Source organism: Canis aureus, chromosome 1 (assembly GCF_053574225.1).
Source record: "Canis aureus isolate CA01 chromosome 1, VMU_Caureus_v.1.0, whole genome shotgun sequence".
NCBI lineage: Eukaryota > Metazoa > Chordata > Mammalia > Carnivora > Canidae > Canis > Canis aureus.
This window is the reverse complement of record NC_135611.1, coordinates 96,881,816-96,897,303: the sequence shown is the minus strand read 5'-3', so window position 1 is coordinate 96,897,303 and position 15,488 is coordinate 96,881,816.

The window sequence follows — 15,488 nt, the reverse complement described above, 5'->3', positions numbered from 1 at the left end:
ATTGAGGGATCCACATGAAAGGTCTGTAAAAGTGTCCAAGCAACATTTTCCATCCTGAGCTGACCACTTGCACCTGTGAAGGTGGCCAGGGAGTGGAGGGGGAAAGGAGGGAATGGAGGAATTCAGATCCGAGTTGAAGTCTCCCCTTCTCCCGCCCCAGCTACAGCTAGGGTATGACTCTCCATCTAGCATAAGGATGTCCGGCAGTGCGTGTCTGCCTGTAGCCCGGGGGTATCGTCAGAGAAGGTCTCGAGAGTGTGGGAAGTGTCTGCATGCAATGGGAGCATGAGTGTTACCTCTGGACCAGGTGCTCTATATGGTGGAAGAGAGAGCCAGTGGTGGTCCTCGGGTTGCCTTGAGGGCAGCTGGAAGGCAGGCAGATCTCAGCAGAGAGCTCGTTGCTGCCTCAGGACTGGGGAGGAGTGAACCCGAGCTTTGGTGGGTGCAGCTCTCACAGGAGGAGCAGCAGGGGCGAGGTCACCTGGGATGGAGGACCCCAGTCCACACCACTAAGCTGAGAATGGCCCAAATTTCTGGCCCATAAAATCATCGAGATAGCATAAAATTGTGGCGAGCTTAGGCCATTCTACTTTGGGATGTTTTGTTATGCAGCAAACAGGCCACTTTGAAGAACCATTCAAAACCTTCTTTAGAGAAGAAGTGAGTTTAAAAGCTCTGCAGACACAGGGAGCCTGAGGCCAGATCAGGACAGGACCAATTAAGTAAAGCTTCCCCCACACTCCTCACTCCTCCCCATCTCCAAAAGAGGCAGAGGCTCTGAATTAGCAGAGAGAGAAGGAGCCCAGCCTCTTTTCCCAGAACCTGGACCGTCTGGTGAGCAGCAGGGGGTGAGTGTTTGGGTACCATGTTACTGACAGCTTAATTATTGATCAGAGGACCTTGTGGTGCACAAGAAAGAACAAATTCATGGGCCTGCTCAAGTTTTCATCAAAAGCAGGAGAAGAGCTGGTTCTGGAAAATAGATGTAAAAAGACTAGGTATTTCATAATTGCATCCCATAAATTATGCTGTTTCAACCTATCAAAGGTTGGGAACAAATCTTTCTCATTCCCTTCATCCTGTCCTCTTCTATTCAAAGAGATCTCCTCTTTGGGCCACAAGGGCCCCAGCATCCCTGAGGGGGGTGGGCAAGCTGAGTTCAGCTCGAAGACACCAGAAGGTCATGGGCACGACCTCTGCAGTGCTCTATCATCCAGAAAAAACAGGATGCACACTGAGTCAAAGAGAAAAGCTGAATGAAATCACATGGTTGGGCCATCGCACGCTGCAGAAACCCCTCTCTGAGCTATTACCAGGAGGAATAAACTCATATTTGTTGCTGTCTCTGGGACTGTTTTCTGGAGCTTGCAGCCACGTGCATTTCTAAGTGACACCTTGACGCCCTCATTCATGCACTCACTTCTCCAGCACACACCATGTGCCCTGGTTACGGCGGTCACTGGGCCAGCCAGGGCTGGAGCACCCAGGAAGCAATACAAAGCACCTGCCCGATGACAGGTACTGTGCATTGTAGAGAAGACAGACAGAAACCAATTACCAGGTGGAACAACACCAACATTTCTGAGAATCAAGTTTCCATGAAGAATGACAAGCAGGCAAATGGATATAGGAAACACTCAACTAGGTTGTCTCGTCTGCAGTGGTCAGGAAGTGACCTCTGGAGTGGAGGCATTTGATCACCACCCTGTGCCCCCCATGACCCAAGGGATCCAAATGCAGGCCATGCAAGCATCCCAGGCCCAGGTCCGTGGAGCAGGACACCAGGCAGGTAGCAGGTGGGGGCCTCAGGAAGTAGGGGCAGGGAGGCAGCAGGTGTGTAAAGAGCAGAGGGGAGCCAGAGCCTGGGAGGGCCTGGCCACACTCTCACAAGGGCATTTAGAGTTTCTCTGGAGCACTATGGGAAGGTCTTATTTTTCTCCACCATTTGACCCTAAGCTCTGGGAAATCTGTCATGTTTGTTTTCAGAATCCAGCATGGTGCCTCATACATATGGCAAGCTCAATAAATATTTTTTGAACTAAAACAATAAATGTCTGTGTACAGGGAGAGAGAGGTTATATTCAACAGTCCGACTCCAATATTCATGGAGGCTTGCTAGAAATAGAACTATTTTGGGGTATTTGAAGAATATAGAGATAATGCTGTTTGCTGGGCAAGAAATTCCAGGGACGGGAATTCCCATGGCAGCCTCTCAGTATATCAAGGGACAGCCTCTCCTGAAGTCACAGAACAGAAGTCTCATAGACCAGATCACAGTGTTCAAAGTCCGTGATTATCGGATCGCCGGAAATCATTCAGTGAGGTACGAGGAGAGTGAGAAGGGGCAGGCAAACACGGAGGGTGGGGTACAAGTCAGGAGGGGGCCCCCCTCACTGCCTCCTGGGTTTGTAAGAACCATTTCCCTTCTCCCTTCTCCCTCCTCGTCTGTCTCCAGCATCAGCCTTCCTGGCCACATGGTGTGGTAGCAGGGACCAGAGTTGAGGTTTGAGCCAGCGACCCAACAGATGGAAGGTTCCTGGAGCCAATGCACAGACTCGCCCCCCTGGTGAAACGCAAGGACAAGATCACCTGGCCAGAGCAGCACTGCCACATAGGCCAGTGAGCAGCTCTAGATGCTATTTATATTCTTTGCAAAGGACATCTGGGGACAGAATAAGTGTCACCAATGAGTGGCTGGTTGGTGACACCCATTCCCAAGCATAGTCAGTGTCCCATGTACCTCGAATATTCAGTGCATGGCAAGTGGGTTCTGTTCTGTGGCCCAGCCACCTCTTCCTGTCTGTGTTCATACGTGTATATGTTCTGTCCTCGCTCTGTCCCATGGACCTAATGGATTCCAACTCACCCACCTAGACTTAGGGTGTGTGAAGTCACTGGGTATGTGCCTTGTGTCGTAGATGTGAATATTTTCAAACAATACAGCAAATGGACGTTTCAGAGTTTTTCTGAAACTTTTGCATGTTCAGGCATTCAACAAAATCCTTTGTAGATAGATCTTCCATGTAAATATATTTTATTAGAAATGAACACAGGGGTGCCTGGGTGGCTCATTTGGTTAAAGGACCAACTCTTGATTTTGGCTCAGGTCATGATTTCAGGTTGTGACATTGAGCCCAGTGTCAGGTTTTGTGCTGCTTGAGATCCTCTCTTTCCTTCTCACTCTGCCGCTTCCCCCACTCACCTACCCCCACTCACATACTCTCTCTTTCTCTCAAAAAATAAATAAAATAAAATAAAATAAAATAAAATAAAATAAAATAAAATGACACATTTCATCTGCAGACATTTTCAAGAAATAACCTAATAAGTTGCTTGGAACCAGAGGCCCAGACCCACTGCCATCTATGTGATTGTGATTACTGTCATCATCAGAGATTGGGCTTGAAGAAAGATGCCTGGCACTACTAGGTAAGGAATTCATGAGAAATTGCTAGGCAGTATCACACGATCACAGTATTTGGAGTCCAACTCCTGGATTCGAATCTTGGCTTTGCTACATATTAGCTATATTCTTCATCAGCCCACATTGTTAATCGAAATGATCCAAGAAGTGGTAGAAACAGTTGGGGATTGGAGACGCACCAGTCTCAGATTCAGAGTGATGTGTGAACTTATCTCCATGGCCTGATGTGCAAGGAGGACCCCAGTGCCACACTATCTGGCATGAACAAAGCACTAAATAAAGTGATTGGTGTGAAGAGTCGAGGCTCACTGTGCATGCCCCATAAACTACAGCTGCTTCATTGTATTTTGCCTGCAGAAGGAAAAGCCAACATGGCAATTCAGTGGTTTCCAGATTTTAACAAATATCCCAGAAGGAAACCCTTTCTTCTTTCCCTCCAGACTTCTTCTTCTTCTTCTTATTATTATTAATATTATTATTTTGTAGTTTAAGATCTATTTGTGCATCAGTTAATACAGCCTTTGGTGAAAGTCTACCTGGGGATCTCGGTGGACAGGGAATGGCTAATAGCAATCTCATTAGTGACTGTGGCAGAGCAGCAGCTAGAGCCAGGAGCTTCTTTATGTGTCATTCCCCAAACCATAAACTATCCCCAATTGTGTCTTTAAAACAAAGGGGAAAAACAAAACTTCTTCACAGGAGCAGCTGGAAAACTAGCTATTGATTGTAAATGAATGAACACATACAAAGCCTAAAGGAATGATTTATGGGGAGGAAGGAATACATTTGTGTTTATGTGCATTGTATATATAACATTATAGATTATATTAAATGTGCATGCATTGCATATGATACCGTAATATAGCTGGTCACACAACATTGTGTTACAAGCATTATCAAAACCACCAGGCAAAGGATTGCGGGAGCCTGAGCATCTTCTCTAGCCCAGGGCATAAAGGGTGTCTTTGCCAACAGCCACCCACGCCAATGACTACAATTGATCTTCCCGTGCATTTTCTAAGGGTGCCACATGCACCACAGCTCATCACAGCCCCTGGGCCTACTGCTTTGGCCACTTTACAAATGTCAATTCATCTAATGACCTTTCTGGGCATCTGCGCTGGTGACTTCTGTGTCTTCTAAAGCATGGTTTCCAGAACATGCACTGCCATGCTTACCCATTTAAAGAGTTCTCCAATTTTATTAATTTTCTCTTAAAATGCATCATGTAAGCATTTTTATCTTTTGACACCTAACAACCTTGATTATTTCAGGTTCAAATAAGAAAACAATAATGTGTGACTAATACCCCAATTTAATAGTCTTTCCCAAATCATGCATACTTCTGACAGGTGTGCTGTGTGCAGTGATATCCATTTGTGTGTTTTGCGAGTCCTCGCAGATAAACTCCAGCGATGGAAACTGGTGGATGGCACAGTATCCAGATGCCTCCATTCATGGTGCCAAGAGTCCATCTTCTTATGACATTCTGAGAGTCAAATTTGGGGACTTCCAGTTGAAGATGACATAATGAAGTGAGGTACTCAATACCAGGAAACCTGAAGTGTAGAATGGCAAGTAAGCAAAAATAAAGTTGATGCCAACAACCACCATGTGGCACAAGGAAAGGGCAGCTGCCCCATCACAGAACAATAGAAATATGGGGATCCCTGGGTGGCGCAGCGGTTTGGCGCCTGCCTTTGGCCCAGGGCGCAATCCTGGAGACCCGGGATCGAATCCCACATCAGGCTCCCAGTGCATGGAGCCTGCTTCTCCGGTGCATGGAGCCTGCTTCTCCCTCTGCCTATGTCTCTGCCTCTCTCTCTTTCTCCCTCTGTGACTATCATAAATAAATTAAAAAAATTAAAAAAAAAAAAAGAAATTCCCAGGAACCCTGTCAGGTTGGCATGATGACTTACCACAGGGTCTGGGCCCCATGTTTGGAGAGAATGGGACGGAGGGAGCTTATGACCATAACTAGGGGAGTCATCTTGAGAGAGGCCAAGCAAGCACAGTTTGAGTAGGGCTGAGAAACCACTAGAAAATGTCTGCAAGGGAGAACTTCCCCCAAACATTTCCATTTTCCCCCAGAGCAAAGGAATAAAAGCAGAAAGGTCACGAAGCAATGGTAGTTCACTCCAAAAATTAAGGAGCAATTGGTCAAAGAGAGAATATATAGGAAAATATCTCAGTTAGTAGAAAAAGGGAGAGTGGGCTGGGAAAGAACCAAGGAAAGCCCCTCTACCTTGTGGGCTTTCTGTTGGGGCCCCAAACCTGCTTTCCTGTGGCTTCTCAGTCTTCTGTTCCAGGTGTCTGAGCATGTGTTGTACAGAGGCAGAAGAACTGAGTAGATAAACAAGCCAGTGGCCTCTCTGCCCCAAAGACAGCCAAAACTGAGGAAGAGGAACTGTCAGCAGGCAGAGGTACCCAGATCGGGAGAGAGCACTCAAGGTTATCCTGCACCCTGACAGGCTGAAAGAAGCTGGAAAAAACAACACAGCCTAGGCCGTCCATACCTCCCTCCTAATGCAGGAAACCCACAGGAGCCCAGTAATGCCTCAGAGAAGCCCTAGCCCTAGCCTAGATGCAGAGCCAGGTCTCAGAGAGGTAGGGAAGGTATCAAAGAGAATCCATTCACATTGCATCAAGGCAGAAAGATGATCCAGAAAACTGCCCACTTAAAGCACAAGCAATACAATAAGAAAAAAATAATTAGGTATTTATACAAATATAGTACAAACTAAAGAAATGAATGGTTCAATGATTTTTTAGAAGAAAAAAAAAAGAACAGAGGTAAGAAAGAAGATAGAATTCTCTTTTTTTTTTTAGTATATGTGCTGCCGAAGCGAGCACAGAAGATAGAATTCTAATATAAAATTGTACATGTAAAGCTCTATTCCAGAAGAAAAGGAGCAACTCAAATCAGAATTTTGTTTCAAAACATCCTGGATATAAATTTCAAAAATGGAACAGCAAGGGATATGATAGATTTGCTGTAAAGCCAAGTTACCTGTGAAGAGAAAATGTTCAAGTCCTTATGCATGAACGTAGACGGGAAAAGGCAAGAAGACAAATGCAATTGAGGGGGATGACGCCAATGGACGGCAGGCACATCTCAAACTAAGACCATGGGCGTTCATGTGCTGTGGCTATGTAGACACAAGAGGTCATGCATGCCAAGATGGAACAGACCAGCATTGATCTGAATCCGAGGAAGAACAATCTGCAAAGGCGTGATCCTCAACAACTGGCCCAGAAGGATCTACAAAGACACAGGGACTGGTTAAGTTTCCAAGTACCCTTGTAAAACCGTCATTCCTCAGATGTCCCCTTAGGGCAAATGAGGTGCCTGACAAAGGTAGAGACAAGACATCTACCTACCCTGAGAACCCTCCCCCCAGCTCCCATGTTGCACGGTCCAGGTGTAGGGAAGAAATGGGGACCAAGGCCATCAGATGCAGGCAAGCTGTGACTTTGGGATAAGTCATGAGGTAGGATTCCTCAAACAGGAAGCAATTCAGGAGTATATTATCACTGCCTGTTGTTTGCAAAAAGATGCTCCAGTCTGGATGTTCAAGGGAGGATGGAAGTGCTGGGAGTGGGAGTGATAGCAAGAAGAAAGACACAGGACAGAAAATGTAAAGTTTCCCACGGCAACCTGGTTCTAGCAGGCACAGTTTATGAACCTCAAGAAAGTAAAATCCGCTCTAAAACCAATAAGAATCAGGGCAGGAATGGAAGGCTCTACTTTCCTCCTCTGTCACAGCACGGGGTGGGCAAGCCAAGACGACGAGCCTCTGTGTTGTGCTGGGAGCTGTGAGGGGAACCACCAGAGGGACTAAAATAAGAATAAAACCAAGAAAAAGTCTGGAGGTGGAAGGAAGAGAGAGGAAGTGGGAGAGTGGTGATTTTCTCTTAGTCATAATAGCCGACAGATGCTCCGCAAGAGTTCTAAATCCAGAAACGGAGGGCTACGTGTGATAGAGAGAATTATAAAAAGAACCACTACAAAACCCAAAAACAGAATCTATGACTTCCACATTACTAACAGAGAGACCCACACGTATACATGTTCCTACATAAAACAACTCTAAAATAGCAACGGGAGGGCAAATAACAAAAGATAGATGAGGAGGAAGCTTAAGACCACAGGATATATTAGAGACCAAAGACAGGGCACGTCAATATTGTAAAATGGGAAAATCTCTTCTATAAAAAGAAGATAAATGATAAAGTCAAACAGGAAAGATGAACTCTACTGTCTCGATTAAGACAAAGGAAAGTTACCAGAGGACATGCAAGGTTAGGGGTGATGCAGGAGGCCTTACCTTGAATGAAGGTGATCAATGGAGCCAGTGGTGAATTCTACAGGCAAAGTGATGCCACACATTTAAGTACTTTGAGGAAAGAAGTGATTTTTTTAGCGAAACATAAAACACCTAAATTGACTGAAGACAAAGACCAGTTTTCACAGAAGAAAGAGGAAAGAGCAATGCTTAACCAAAGGATGGGCCAAGGGGACCGCACTGTGTTTGCTCACCCTGTGGATGCTTTCACAGACGAGACACAGGCAAGGGAAGGTTTCAGGTCTATTCTCTGTGGCTGGCATGACTCTAGTCTCAGATGCAGAAAATAAATATGAAAGTACATCTAAAAATCCTAACCACAATACTAGCACCGAGAAGAGAAGCAAACCATCAATATCACAATGACATAGATTTTATCCCCAAATTAAATAAAAACAGGACAACTGACTTATACACACTCTGTGCCCATTTGTGTTCAACATGGTCTGATCAGTTCTGAATGTAAGAACATTTTACAGCCGATGCAAACATTGGAGTATAAGAACTCAACTTATTTCTCTTTGCTGATGACACAAGAGCCTCCGAGATAAGCCAAGACACACTCTAGGCAAAAGTTACAAATGTAGTGCACTGGCTAGGCATATATGAAAATCAATAAGGCTTTTTTAAATCTCCCAATAAACAACTAGAAAAAGAAATGAATATGCACATTATGTTCACAAGAACAACAAAATCTTTATATAAGAATACACTTAACAAGAATGCCACGAGGCCTATATATAAAAGAAGCTACCTCATGTTACAGAGGACACAAAATAAGAAATGAACAAGTGAAAAGGATGAAAATATTTGTTTTCATAAACATGCCAGTCTTACAAAAATTAATATAGAATGAAGATAAGCTCTACAGCAGAGCTTCTAGTTTGCAATGGAGGTAGAATAGATTATTCAGATCAACCCCCCAGTTCAAAACCATTGGGAAAATGTGAATATGATTTTTACAAATTTTAAAAGCCATTTAAATCTCCTAAGAACTCAATAAATTAAAGAGGAAAAGCTAGGGGAACATGGAGTTTCCAACCCACAGATCCAGGAGGCATACAGGGGACCAGCCATATAGTGATGTCAAGGGATGTGGGGTGGGGACCAGGGATGTAAATACAGACCCAAGCTCAGACACAGACTCAGACTCAGATTCTCACACATCCAGACCCAGAGGCAGACGGGGTGAATGCCCATATCCATATGTGTGCGACATGGGGAAAATCTGGAAGTCATCGAGGTTTTCTGCATGAGAAAGGGGACTTATTGGGACAGAAGGGAAAGATCCAGGATGCCAGGAAGATACCAGATCAATAAGGAGCAAGTGGTGCTAACAAGTCACAGCTGTTCATGAAGCTTTTTCCTGGTGTACAATGTACATGTACATGGATGCGAGTAGAATGAACCCAGTTGATACAACAGGTGGAAAAAACTGATAGCCAGCTCTACATTGTTCCTCGCTGCTAGTTCTCATCATAAGTAAAAGGATGCACAAATACATCATAGAAAAGTCCCAACAAAGAAGAAGTAGGCTGTCGATATTCATGTCTGACGAGCTTGGAGTCACGGCAAGGCTTGTGAAACAAGACAAGATGGGCAGGGAATCATGGCAAACGTTGCATTCGGTTAAAGAAAAAAAAAAAGCCACACACTACTCTTCGGGGTCAAGAGCAAAGGGGAGATTGATGGGAAAACAACAGTGATCAGGTTGGGAAGCCTTGATGGTCAGCCCATGTGTCGGATTGACAGATGTGAGTGAGAAGACAGGTGTTCTGAATAAAATAGTGAGCATGACTCCAGCGCCATGAAACATGACAAAATGGAACCCTCCAGACCACAGAGATTCCAATAGAGTCAAAGGAAGGAAATGTCAAACTTGCAAAGTACATTCTCTGATCATCGTGTGAGGTAAGTGGAAAGCCGTCCCAAAAAGAGCGAATAAAAAATGTCTGGAAATGTTTCAAATATATAAATAGCTGGTGAGTCGAGGAAGAGATCAAAGTCTAGAAAACAATTATAAAGAAAATAAAGCCCATAAAGTTTTGCAAGATGTGCTAAAACTGCTCCGGAGAACGTTCTCAAAACATGTAGGTGGCTTACAGCTTCCTCATTAGTTGAGTGAAAAGAAAACATTAACCCTTCAATACAATTCAAAACTTCTTTCTTTAAAAAGATTTTATTTATTTATTCATGAGAGTCACAGTGAGGGGCAGAGACACAGGCAGAGGGAGAAGCTGGCTCCCTGCGGGGAGCCCAATTCGGGACTCAATACAGGGACCCTAGGATCATGACCTGAGCCGAAGGCAGAAGCTCAACTGCTGAGCCACCCAGGTGCCCTACAATTCAAAACTTCTAAATTGTTTATTTGTTTGTTTACAAAGAAAGAAACAAAAATAAGCAAATAATGAGAACAAAAGTTAAAAAATAAGATAAAGGGTAAAACATGTCACATCCAAGGCTGCACCATGCTTACCAGATTCATCTGATAGGAAACAAGCCCTCCTCAGCTTCTGTCCACAGGCACGGAAAGCCAGGGTGTCTAAGGTGCCAGCACTCCAGCCCTTGCACAGGGTCACATGGGAGCAAGAGTGGTCATATAATGACAAATGGCCTGCAGTGATAACCTAAGGATGGCAAGGCAGCCTGCCTGACCTCAGCGGTAAGGAAGTGCTCCTGGCCAGCCTCCTGGTAGACCAAGAAACACAGGGGAAGCAGGTTTGTAGGAGCCACACTCCCAGGCTCCCAGGCTCCTCTGTTCCAGCAGGCTCACAGGACCATCTGCCCAGACCCTTGCTATCTGTCAAAGGAAAGAAGGTAGAAGCAAGTCCTCAATTGGCAAGTGTGATGGTTTCTCAGTAAGATAAACACAGGGTTATCATAGGACCAAGGGATTCTACTCCCGGGTATATCCCCACCATGATTGAAAACGGGTGTTCCAACAAAAACTGGCACATCCCTGTTCACAGAAGCTCTGTTCCCAACAGCCAAGAGATGGAAGCCACTGGATGCCCATCCACTGATGAACAGATAAACACCATGTGGAATAGTCAAATAATGGAATGTTATTCAGCCATAAAAGAAACAAAGTACTGATATGTGGAGAAACCATGGATGAAACTTGGAAGCATCATGCTAAGTGAATTTATACAAAATATCCAGAAGAGGATACCCAGAGCCAGAGGCAGAGGGAGGGAAAATGAGGCATGAGTGCCTATTGGGCATGGGGTTTCCATGGGGCAATAAAATGTTCTCAAATTAGTAGTGGTGATGTTTGCACATTGCAAACATACTTAATATTACTGATTTTTAAATTAAAAGAAATAGGGGCTCCTGGGTGGCTCAGTGGGTGAAGTGTCCGCCTTCAGCTCAGGTCATGATCCCAGGGTCCTGGGATTGAGCCCCGTGTCGGGCTCCCTACTCGGGGGAAAGTGGAGTCTGCTTCTCCATCTCCCTCTGTCCTTCACCCCACTTGTGGGCTCTCTCTCTCTTATGAATAAATTATATCTTTATTTAAAAAAAATATTGGGGAAACCAGGCTCTTTGAAGTACTTTCAATGAGACCTTAATTTTCTAAAAAGAAATGAAGCAATGCTATCACATTTTTATGTATACGCATACTTTCAGACACCAATTTCACAGATAGAAATTCACCTTATTGGGTAGATTTGACAAGGTCTAAATTCAAGTTTTTTTCATTAAGTCGTTAATCCAACATTAAAATGAAATTGAAGACAAATTGATAATAGAGAACTATATAATTTTTAAAGTTATAGTAAAATTCTTTTAAATTCTGATAAAATTATATGATTACTGTATCCCATTAAAAATAATATAAGTTAGCTTTGTCCATATAAGGAAACTTTTCTAAGCTATATTCTCAAAGGAAGAAAAAAGCGCAGAACATACAGTATGACCCTTCCATGTAAATGAAAATCAAATCTATTTTTTAAATTGATTTATTCCACAAATACCTTACTGCACGTGTACAGTACAGCTATTCGCACAGATGCATCAAAGTGAAGGGTTGTGCGGTGGTGGGGAGCCTCCCCAATCGCAGGCCTCAGGAGCAAGTGTGGAGAGCAGGAAGCAGCGGGAAGAGAGGCCCCAGCGGTCACTGCCCAAGACTCTGTGTTTGGCCAAGAGGTGGACAGGCAGGCCAGGTTAGCAAGAATGCCCCCAGCCCAGGTGTCCCCTCCAGGGGTCCATTTCAGTCCACTGACCCCACATCTGCTCTGTGGCCATAAATCCCGCTCCTTCTGGCTGCATTAGGAGTTGAGTCCAGTCCCTCCCTGCCCCTCTCTGGGCAGTGCTCCTGGCACCTGTTCAGGACAATAGTCCTCAATAAAGTCTCCCTTCCCATGATCACAAGTGCCCGAATCCTTTTCTCTTTAGCAGCATCTCTTCAGAGAAATTTCCAGAGGAATCACATCTCTGGTCTCTCTCCTCTGCCCCAGTGTCCCTCTGGCCCCTTTCCAACCAGGTGAACACATAGTGGGAGCCAGAGCCCAGGGACCCTGATGATGGGGTTTGTGCCTTTGGCTCTGGGACACAGAGCTGGATGGAGAGAGTGGTGGAATAGACGTGATCTGAGAATGTCCAGAGCAGTCTGCTCCTCTGCTCCTGGCCTCCACCTTCATCAGGACAGAGCACAGGGCCCCTCACCAAAGTCCCCTCACCTCACGACTGCCGGGAGGCTGGCCAAGAGACCCTCCCCATTGATGCAGGGAAAGTTGGGCACCCCGAGGATTCTCTAGGTTGAGAAAGAGGTGGGGGCGGGGACACAGCAATGACTTACTATCACACACACACATGGTCTCCCATCTGACCCTGGGCCTGAGTCCAGAGTGACAGACTGTATGGCCTCTTCTTCCAGCACTCGGCCTGTGTATTCTCCTTCCTAAAGCAGAGGCCATAATCACCAAGTGAGAAAAAGTCTAAAACCAGTGCACACCTGCTCCATGGGGGTGGAGGTGGCTCCTCTCCTGGGGGTTAGTGACAGGAGCAGAAGTGGGGAGTGAGGACCAGTGGGGTGGTCATGCTCCAGGTTTTTCTTCAAAATGCTGCATATTACATATAAACTAACAAGCGTCCCATGAGATATTTAAACATCTCTGATTAGGGTGCATTAATAATAAGACTAAGAAAACAAATCATCAGGAATTGTAATAAACACTTTAAAAATCATACGACCAATGACCATTAACGTTTGCTGCACACAATGGACCAGTACTTCGCAGAAAGGGACCATTGATTGAACTCAGTAGACTATTTTGCATATCATTTGATTTCATTAAATTTCCCCAAATTTAAACTAAGGCTGCATCCTCATTCTTGCCTGGGCAAAAGCAATCTCTTTTTTCCAGGACTCTATGTAACCAGCCACCTATGTGATGATTTCAGACATAAAACCATGATTTATCTCAGAAAAGCAGAGCTTCGAATCTTGAAAAAACATTTCTAATACTGAGTCAAGATTAAATATTGAGTCATCCAACATCAGTGTATGAATTATACGCCTTACCATCCCTCACTTCTCTTAAAAACAATTGGTTGTTTTGCCTTTTTTTTTTTTTTTTGGTGTTTTTCTTTTTTAGTTTTTTTTTTTTCCTTTCTCTTATCTTAGCATCAAAACTATGAGCAAAGCACTCCTGCTTCCCTGTATCTGTTCTCTTTGTTCGATAGTAACATTAATATCTCTAAGTTTATTTACCTTCTGTGGGCAAATACCCATTACATCAAGATTTTGTTCAGAACATTTTTCTCTCTCCCTAGGATTATAAAAGGGAGTTGTTTTCCTATGCCTATTCCATAAATGTTTTGGAAAGATTAAAATGTCAAAGGCCGAGGGAACAAAAGTCACTTAGAACAAACAGCCTTGTATAATAATACCCTCCATGTCATAAGACTTCTACGTGTTTATTTAGAGTTAAATGAAAATGAGACAGGTTGGTAATGTTGCCTCTTTAAAGCCTTGATGCTGCCTTCAGGGGCCAAAGACACACATAATTTAAAATTATTTACTGTCAAAAGCCCTGAACGTAACATTCTTTAAAACTTTCCGATAATGCAAAGCAATTTCATTACCCTTGATTATAATGTCTATTCAGAAACCTATGTCTGTGCTTGTGTATCTAAATTAAATATTTATTCATCCTTATTTGGCATGTTGGTATAAAATTCTTCTCAAGATAATCAACAGGATAATAAGAGTATCAAAACAAAAAGTAGAATAACAAAGTGCGAAGCAAATATACAACTTAAAGACTCAGGATCACAAACTTGAATTCCTGGGATTTTTCCAGGCTGCCTGGTTCTTTCCCCACAGCTGACATGTAGGGTGTGTGGCCTGCACCTGCCTAAGACCAGCGACCACGTGCAGCACTCGGATGGGCTGCAAAACCCAGCTCCTCTGAACAGACTCACTGAGTCACAAAGTGCATTCTTGGGAGCGAAGATGGCCACGGTGATACTTAACAGGCTTTCAAAAATGTTTATTATTTTACACACGATGCAGTGCATGATATATGCCCGTGTCACCCGTTAACTAAGGTTTCCAGCAGACAGCACACAATAGTTTTAATTATGGAGCACAGAATTGAACTGTACAATGGCATAAATAATATTGCTGGACTGGAATGTGCTGGGGGAATCTACGAAAAGGACAGATCTGATGGCAGGCTTTCACCGCATAGAAATAGTCCAAAGCTTCCCATTGCCTCCAAGAATCATTTTACAAATGATTCATTTCCCAGACTTCTTTGAACACTACCCCACAAACTCTCGGACCTTCTGGCCACACGTGTCTTTCTCCCCCTTGCGTGGATCATACCAGCAACTCACAGGGCTTCATTAATCATCTAGGCTGAGTGCATCATGCATCTCACTTCCAGTAACCTTCCTCACAGACCCTACAGGATTCTTAGTCCTGTTTTACAGAAGAGGAGCCTGAGACCACGAGAGATGAAATCACACAGCACCCCAGGCTAGAAACTGGGCTACACAGGATTCCAACACAGTCCAGGCTAGGGAAAGCCTTTGCTCTTGAAATTCTTTCTTCCATTTTATGCAATGAATGGAACAGTCAAACAAACAAAATAAAACAGAAAACCTCAGAAAGCTTAAAAAAAAAATTAGGGACCCCTGGGTGGCTCAGTGGTTGAGCATCTGCCTTCAACTCAGGGTGTGACCCCGGGGACCTGGGATAGAGTCCCAAAGGGAGCCTGCTTCTCCTTCTGCCTGTGTCTCTGCCTCTCTCTCTGTGTCTCTCATGCATAAATAAATACAACCTTTAAAAAAATTAAAAATAAAAATAAATCATTTAAAATTATATCATTCATTAAAAATATTTCTCAAGATTATGAAAATAAAGACAATTCATTGAAAATAGGGTCAGGAAGCCCTGAAGGGGACGTTCTCATGCTCATACCTTTGGCTGTCCCTGGACAAACATCAGGAAGAGGGAAGAGTTACTTCCACAAGGGAGGACCTTACTCATACAGGAAATTTATGTCCTGATTTTAGGAAAAGGAATGATGATCCCTCCCTGCCCCAGCAACAACACGTTCACCACCTTTCACCACCACAACCTCCAACACCTGTTCTTCTCCCATGAACTTTTGTTCAAAACCCTGACCTTAGGAACAGCCGACCTTCCCCTTGTCTCTTCAGACCTGCCCGTGGTTCACCATACCTTGCAGGTCCCGAATTGTGCTTCC